Raw genomic sequence first — 7,905 nt, forward strand, 5'->3', positions numbered from 1 at the left:
GTTTGAGGTTTTATTTTTATCTTTGTCTAGAATTGGTGCTACTAATCTTTCTTTGTTTTAGTGTCACACTTTCAGGCTACCCTCACAAGAGACACCGTCATGGGTGGCCATATGACGGAGGAGGAGATGCAAGCCCATATCGAGGCAAGAATCCAAGAGGGGATCACCCTCCGATTATGTGAACAAGAAGTTGAGAATGCCAACCGGTCTCTTCGGGAACTCACTTCGGCTACCATGAGTTATGACTATCCCGGGAGCATTGTCTTTCCCGAGGGAGTGGGAAACTTTAAGTTGAGACCGGCATTCATCAACTTGGTGAGCCAAAACCAATATGGTGGAGGTACTTTGGAAGATCCACATGCTCACATGGAGAGGTTCATCCGGAATTGCAACACTTACCGTGTGAACAATGTTCCGACGGATGCAATTCGGTTGAGCTTGTTTCCATTTTCTTTGAAGGATGCAGCGGAGGAATGGCTGAATTCACAACCTCAAGGGAGTATCACTACTTGGGAAGACCTAGCAGAAAAATTCACAACAAGGTTCTTCCCAAGAGCTCTTTTGAGGAAGCTGAAAAAAGACATTATGAATTTTGTGCAAACCACTGAGGAAAATCTCTATGAAGCTTGGGAGCGCTTCAAGAAGCTATTGAGAAAATGTCCTCAACACAATCTCACCCAAGCTGAATTGGTTGCAACATTTTATGATGGTCTACAATACTCTTGGAGGTTTGGCCTAGATGCGGCTTCAAATGGCGAGTTCGATGCTCTTCCCCCACAAGCGGGGTATGACTTAATAGAAAAGATGGCAGCGAGAGCCATGAACTCTGAAAATGATCGCCAAACCCGAAGGAGTAAGTTTGAAGTGGAAGCTTATGACAAGCTCTTGGCCTCCAACAAGCAACTCACCGAACAAGTGGCGGAGATTCGAATGCATATTAAGGAGACCAAGGCTATTGGTGCAAGAATGACTTGTGTGGAGTGCAAGTCTTGTGGTGGACCTCATGTTAGTAACTTGTGTACTGTCAATGCTGAGAGCAATGAAGCCAAAGCTATAGCTCAAGGAAGCATAGTTCTATCCTCAAATCATGGACCTCTTGTCCAAACACAAGTTGTTGGAAAGGTGAATTGCAAGAGGAGTTTAGAGGAGCTATTGGAGAGTTGCATCAACCGCATGAACAACAACCATAGGAACCAAGAGGCGGCTATCAAGAACTTGGAGAACCAACTTGGCCAACTAGCCAAGCAAATTGCCGAAAGGCCTCAAGGTAAATTTCCTTCCGATACTTTCCCCAATCCCGAACAAGAAAATTCTGCTGTTGTTACTACTAGAAGTGGTAGAGTGTTGAATGAGTTAGAAAAGAAAGCAGAGGGAGAAAAAAGTGAGAGGATAGTTGAGGAGGAAAGGAGTGTTCCTATTAAAACTAGAGTGATGAATGATCCTATTCCTGAACTTAGCAAAGTTCCATTTCCTAAAGCATTGGCTAAAAAGAATTTGGATAAAAAGTTTTCAAAATTTATGGATGTTTTTAAGAAACTCCATATTGATATCCCTTTTTCCGATGCTTTAGAACAAATGCCTATCTATGCTAAGTTCATGAAGGACATTTTAAATAAGAGGAGGAAGTTGAGTGAGGTTGATGAAACTATCATGATGACCGAGGAGTGTAGTGCCATTTTGCAAAGAAAAATGCCTAAGAAGAGAAGGGATCCTGGGAGTTTTACTATCCCAGTGGAGATTGAGGGGTTGACTGTTGTTGAAGCCTTGTGTGATTTGGGAGCGAGCATCAACTTGATGCCGCTTAGCATGTTTAGAAGGCTGAACTTAGGAGAGGTCACCCCGACCATGCTTTCCTTACAAATGGCGGACCGATCCCTAAAAACACCTTATGGGATCATTGAAGATGTGATGGTTAAGGTTGATAAGTACGTGTTCCCAGTTGATTTTGTGGTGCTGGACATGGAGGAGGATGCGAAGATTCCTCTCATTCTAGGCCGACCCTTCTTAGCCACTGGTAGGGCTAAAATTGATGTTGATAAGGGTCAGCTCATTCTCATAGTTGGTGAGGACAAGGTAAGATTTTCGGTTTTCAATCCTAATTTGCAAACTAACATTAATGATGGTTTTGTTTGTGACATGATCAAAAGCTTGTCCAGGTCTTCAAAGGAGACCCCTAAGGTAAGTGAAAAAGATGTTGAGCTTAATAAAGTTCTCATCAAGCTTGTTAGTGAAAACAAGTATGGGGGGTCTAAAGATGAGAATTTCCAAGCCCACATTGCCCGGTTCACACAAGCTAGTCACCTTGTTAAGATGGAAGGTGTGACTAGTGATGAGCTCATGATTAAGCTCTTCCCTCACTCCTTGAAGGGGGGAGCAAGGATTTGGTACGATGGTTTAGATGATACCCTCTCTTGGGAGGAGTTGTTCCAAAAGTTTTGTGCAAGGTTCCTACCTTGTACATATGGAAGGAAGATTGATGGTAAGAAATGTCCTTCCTAACACTAAAGGAAGGAGAGTCCACCTAGGACTATAACTTAGGGCTGCTTGGGAGACAACCCAAGTCTTGTTTTATTGTGCTTGTTTGTTTGTTGCATTTTGCAGGGAATGAGAGCCTGGATTTTGGAGTAGGAGGTGTGTCTAAGACCTCCATGGTAATTGGTAAGGAAGGTCGACTCTTTCCCTTAGTTTAGCTCATGCATTTTTGCATATTTTTCTTTTGTAGCTTTTATTTTTCTTTTATTCATGCATTGTTTTGTTAGAGTCGTTTTTGGGTCTTTACTTCCCTATACTCACATGTTTTTGCCCGTAGTTATGCTCTCGTACTAGTGCTGTTTTCGAAAATGCTTTTGTGAATACTTGTTGTTGTTTTTGGGGATGAGTGATTTCATGTTGGGGAAGAGAGGATGAGACTTCGGTCTTCCGAATGTTTCTTGAGAAAGGAGTCGAGGTGAGTCCATTAAGGGTCTATCTTTGACCCTTCACCATAAAACGTCCCTGGAGGATCCTGACTCACTCGTACTTCTTGGTTCTATATTGATTTCACTCTTTGCATGCTTTGTGATACTTGCACAATTCTTGAGACTTGTAGGTTTTTGAGCTTCAGAGTTGTTGGTTTGAACATTGTCCTTAATTGTCCTATTTGAGCCTTATTGGAGAATTTCTTTGTTAGCTAAATGGTTGGGATGGATGATAAGTTGGATTTTGGGGAGTGATGGTCTTTAAATTGTTTTGGAGCAAAATAAAGTTTGAAATGTCTCTTGCCCCAAGTTTAAAAAAAAAAGAAAAAAAGAAGAAAAAGAAAAAGAAAAAAAGACTCCTAATCAAGTTGGAGTTGCAAAAAGGAAAAAATAGAAGAAAAGAGAGTTGAAAAAGGGGCCAAGAGACTTATGCTTAAAAAATTTGTTGTTGAAAGCTCCGGGGTTATGTGATTGGACCACACTCAATAGTTTTGAAGCCTAGTCTTCCTTAGGGACCAACCACCTTGTACTTCACCAAGCCAACATTTCAACCCTTTGAAGTCTCATTGAATTTGTGCATGTTTGATCTCTGTTGCTCTTGAGTGAATGATATCCAGAACCTATGAACTACTTGTGTGCTTAGTGCACTTAATATATATCTCATCCTAGGATTCTTAGTTCTATATGTTTCTCATGAATGGACTCTACACTCTTCTCTTTTCAAAAGATGCATGAAGTAGGTTGTTGGGTCTTTCTCTTGGAACTAGCTGTGATTACTTTGTCCCCCTGTTTTTGTGAGGTATTCCTTGTGAGAGCACTTGTTTGGGAGCATTTCTTGCGCTTGAGGGCAAGCGAGTGTTTTTTTTTTACGCTCGAGGACGAGCTGTCGTTGAGTATAGTGGTGTGATGACCCTATTTTAGTAGTGTTTTTAGGGTCATTTCTTTGTGTGTTTTGAGTCTTTTTGTTGCGTCTCATGTAGTGTTTCATGCATTCTCATGCATTTTTATATTTTCTTTAGTCTTTATTTGGCTTTGGTAATTTAGTAGTTTTATAGGGAGTTTTCTTGCATTTTGAGTAAAGTTTAGGACTTGCATGGTTTTATTGTGTTAATTGAAGGATCTCATGTGCTAATAAGCTCTTTGAGCTTCTAGAATTTTCCTTGGCTTGTTGGTTAAGTTTCAGATCAGGAACTGAAGAAGGAAGAAGGCCAATAAGCATGGATTTGATGGAAAACTTAAAGAGGATTGAAAAGATGAGTTTCAGAAGCCAAAAAGCCCTTTTCAAGCGAGCTCAAGCGCCTAGGCGCTGGGGGATGGGCGCCTAGGCGCCAATTGGTCCAGAGAGCATGTTTTTTAAGTGCAATTGGCGCTCAGGCGCTCTGAATTGGCGCCTGAGCGCCCAGACTCGACCTGTTAGCCTTTAAATAGGCTTTTTGCCATTTCTTTTGTAACTTTTGTCATTTCTATACATTCCTAAATAAGTTAGAAGTAGGGTTAGGCTCTGGAGCTTGAGGAGAAGCATTCTCCAAGTCCATGTTCCAGGTTTTATCCTTCTTTTCTTGTATGGATTCTATAGTCATGCTTGGCTAAACCCCTTTTTGCTTTGGGTTCCTTGTAAGACTCTTGATGTTTTAATCTTATTTCCTTTTTCTTCACATGAATCTTCTGAGTAAACCCTTGAATTCCATATCTATGCTTTATGTTTCAAGTTAGATCATGAGCTAGCTTTATGCTTTTCTATAATATAATGGAAATTTGTTATAGATTAGGGACATGATATGGGATTACCTCTTCTATGCTTGCTACTAGGAATAGAGTAGGGGTTGGGGTTTGTTGGCCTGAATTGCATGCTTAGTGCCTTTAGCAAATGTTTAGGTTGTCAAGGAATTGAACCTATCTTTTGACTTTAGAGGATTGTCTATACAAGGCATTGATAGATGATTGCATAGGCTATAACATCAAGGAGAGACTCATAATTTTTGTGGGAAGAATAGGTTAATTTAAAACTGATTTAGTTAAGCAAGAACCCAAGGCAAGATCACCATTGTTATCACACACTTACATTTCTTAAGTTTGTCACTCAATCACTTGAACAATCAACCCTTAAAACTGAATTTTATTTGCTTTCCAACCGTGAACTCGAATCTTAAACTGAATTGCCACACCAATTCCCTGTGGTTCGATAATTTAAAACCGGGTGAATTCCGTACACTTGCGGATTAACCAACAAATAGATTCTTCAATAGTCATAGCATCAGTATTATAAAATCTAAAACCTTTAGATCTTTCAGAGTAACCAAGTAAAAGACATTTAGAAGACCTAGCATCAAATTTATGCAATCTATCCTTAGTATTAAGAACATAGCACACACAACCAAAAGGATGAAAATAAGAAATGTTGGGTTTTATGTTCTTCCACAATTCATAGGGAGTCTTATTCAGAATTGGTCTCACAGAGATTCTGTTCTGAATGTAACATGTTGTATTTACTGCCTCTGCCCAAAAGTGCTTAGCCATGCCAGTTTCTTGGAGCATGGTTCTAGCCATCTCCTGAAGAGTTCTGTTCTTCCTCTCAACAACACCATTTTGTTGAGGAGTTCTGGGACAAGAGAAATCATGTGCAATTCCATAGGAATCAAACAGACTCTCAAACTTGTCATTCTCAAACTCTCCACCATGGTCACTTCTGACACGCACAATCCTACAAGCCTTCTCGTTTTGCACTTGGGCTATGAAGGTAGAGAATACAGCATGAGACTCATCCTTGCGGGTTAGAAACTTTACCCATGTCCAGTGGCTATAGTCATCAACGATAACCATCCCATATCTCTTGCCACCTATAGACTCAGTTTTCACTGGTCCAAAAAGGTCGATATGCAGAAGTTCCAACGGCCTTGAGGTTGAGACAACATTCTTTGCCTTGAAAGATACTTTTGTGAATTTGCCTTTCTGACATGCTTCACAAAGAGCGTCTGAAGCGAACTTCAGATTGGGTAAGCCCCTGACAAGGTTTAGCTTGCTCAGCTGAGAAATCTTTCTCATACTGGCATGCCCTAACCGTCTATGCCATACCCACTGCTCTTCATTAACAGACAGAAGGCACTTCACATTCTGAGCCTCCAACTCAGATAATCTGATCTTATAAATGTTGTTCTTCCTCTTGCTGTTAAACAGAACAGAGCCATCGATTTGACTTACAGCCCGGCAGGACTTTTGATTGAATATAACATCATAACCCTTGTCAGCTAATTGACTTATAGACAATAAGTTATGTGTTAAGCCGTCTACCAATAACACATTATCAATGCATGGACTACTATCAACACAAATAGTACCAGTACCAACAATTTTACCCTTTTCATTTCCTCCAAAGCCAACTTCGCCTCCAGGCTTAAGTTTTAGCTCTTGGAACATACGCCTTTCTCCCGTCATGTGACGCGAGCATCCACTGTCCAGATACCATGATTGGTGTTTCAGTGGAGCTATCAAGGATATCTGCAACATAGATAATCTTGTCCTTAGGTACCCACTTTCTGGGTCCTTTCTTGTTAGTTACCCCAGAGGTTCTGATCACCTTGGGTGTCTCAACATGATATTTTAAAGGAATATTTGCATGATATTTAGACATAGAGAAAGATCCCTTTTTAAGAGGGTTTTTAGCAACTTTAGCAGGTAAAGGATCAGGCAATATGGTACCAGAGGGAACAAAGCATTCATACAAGGATTTAGCTTTAGACACAGAGGGCTCATTTCTAATTGGTTTAGAATAGCCAATGCCATGCATTCCATTTCTGCTTACGTCATAGATCATTGAAGCCATTAAGCTTCTATCTACGCTTTTAGCCAGGAATCTTTGAAAAGACTTTTCATACTTAGACTCATTTCTACAATCAGAGGCATCACAAGCAACAATTTCTTCTAACTTAGCAATCTGGTTCTTAAGCACAGAGTTAGAATTGATCAAAGCATGATTATCATTTTTCAAATCAGAAATAATTTTCTCATGTTCAGAAGGAGTTTTAGGAACAGCAGATAAGTTCTTCTTCAGCTTCTTATGCTTGGACAACAAAGAATTATACTTATCCATAATATCAGACAAGGCATGTTTCAGTTCAGAGGTAGAGAAAGAAGCGAATACCTCATTTTCATCGTCTGACTTAGGATCTCCTTCTGATTCTGAGTCAGAGTCAACAGCTTCCTTTGACTCTGCTCCTTTGTCTTTGACAATGGCCATGAGTCCTTGGACTTCACCATCAGAGTCAACATCCTCTGACTCTGATTCATCAAAAGTCACCATCAGACTTTTCTTGGTCTTGAAGTGCTTCTTTGGCTTCTTGTCCTTCTTCAGTTTTGGACAGTCACTTTTGTAGTGCCCAGATTCTTTGCACTCAAAGCATGTGACTTCCTTAAGTGAGCACTTCTTCTGACCTGAGGATTCAGACTTTCCTTTTGCCTTTCCAGAGCCTTTGTACTTGCTCTGCCTGTGCTTCCAGATGCGGTTGAGTCTCTTGGAGATCAGAGTCAGCTCATCTTCATCAGAATCTTCTGATGCTTCTTCAGATTCTTCTTCTTCAGCTTGAAGAGCTTTTGACTTCTCAGCCTTAGCCTTTTCAGATTTAGATTTCAAGGCTATGGACTTTTTCCTCAGATCTTGCATCTCAGAACGCTTCAGCTCATGGCATTTCAGAATGCTGATGAGTTCTTCTAAACTCATATGCTCGACATCTCTTGTGAGCTCAATTGATGTCACTAAAGGCATCCAGCTTTCAGGAAGACACCTGATAACCCTTATGACATGATCTTTTGTTGTGTAGCTCTTGTTGAGAGGTCGTATTCCAGCTACAAGCAACTGAAATCTGGAGAACATTTCTTCAATGGTCTCATTTGGCTCCATGACGAAGGATTCATACTTTTGGATCAAAGACAATGCCTTTGATTCTTTAACTTT

The 7,905-nt window shown here is 40.5% G+C and overlaps 1 non-coding gene across 1 annotated transcript; it reads right to left on the reverse strand.

The window, feature by feature from the left end:
* Nucleotides 1-567: 567 nt before the first annotated feature.
* Nucleotides 568-674, reverse strand: LOC130741505 (small nucleolar RNA R71). The gene has a single exon (XR_009020400.1). It is a non-coding gene; the product is annotated as a small nucleolar RNA R71 (small nucleolar RNA).
* Nucleotides 675-7,905: the final 7,231 nt, after the last annotated feature.

Source organism: Lotus japonicus, chromosome 2, assembly GCF_012489685.1.
Source record: "Lotus japonicus ecotype B-129 chromosome 2, LjGifu_v1.2".
Classification (NCBI taxonomy): Eukaryota; Viridiplantae; Streptophyta; class Magnoliopsida; order Fabales; family Fabaceae; genus Lotus; species Lotus japonicus.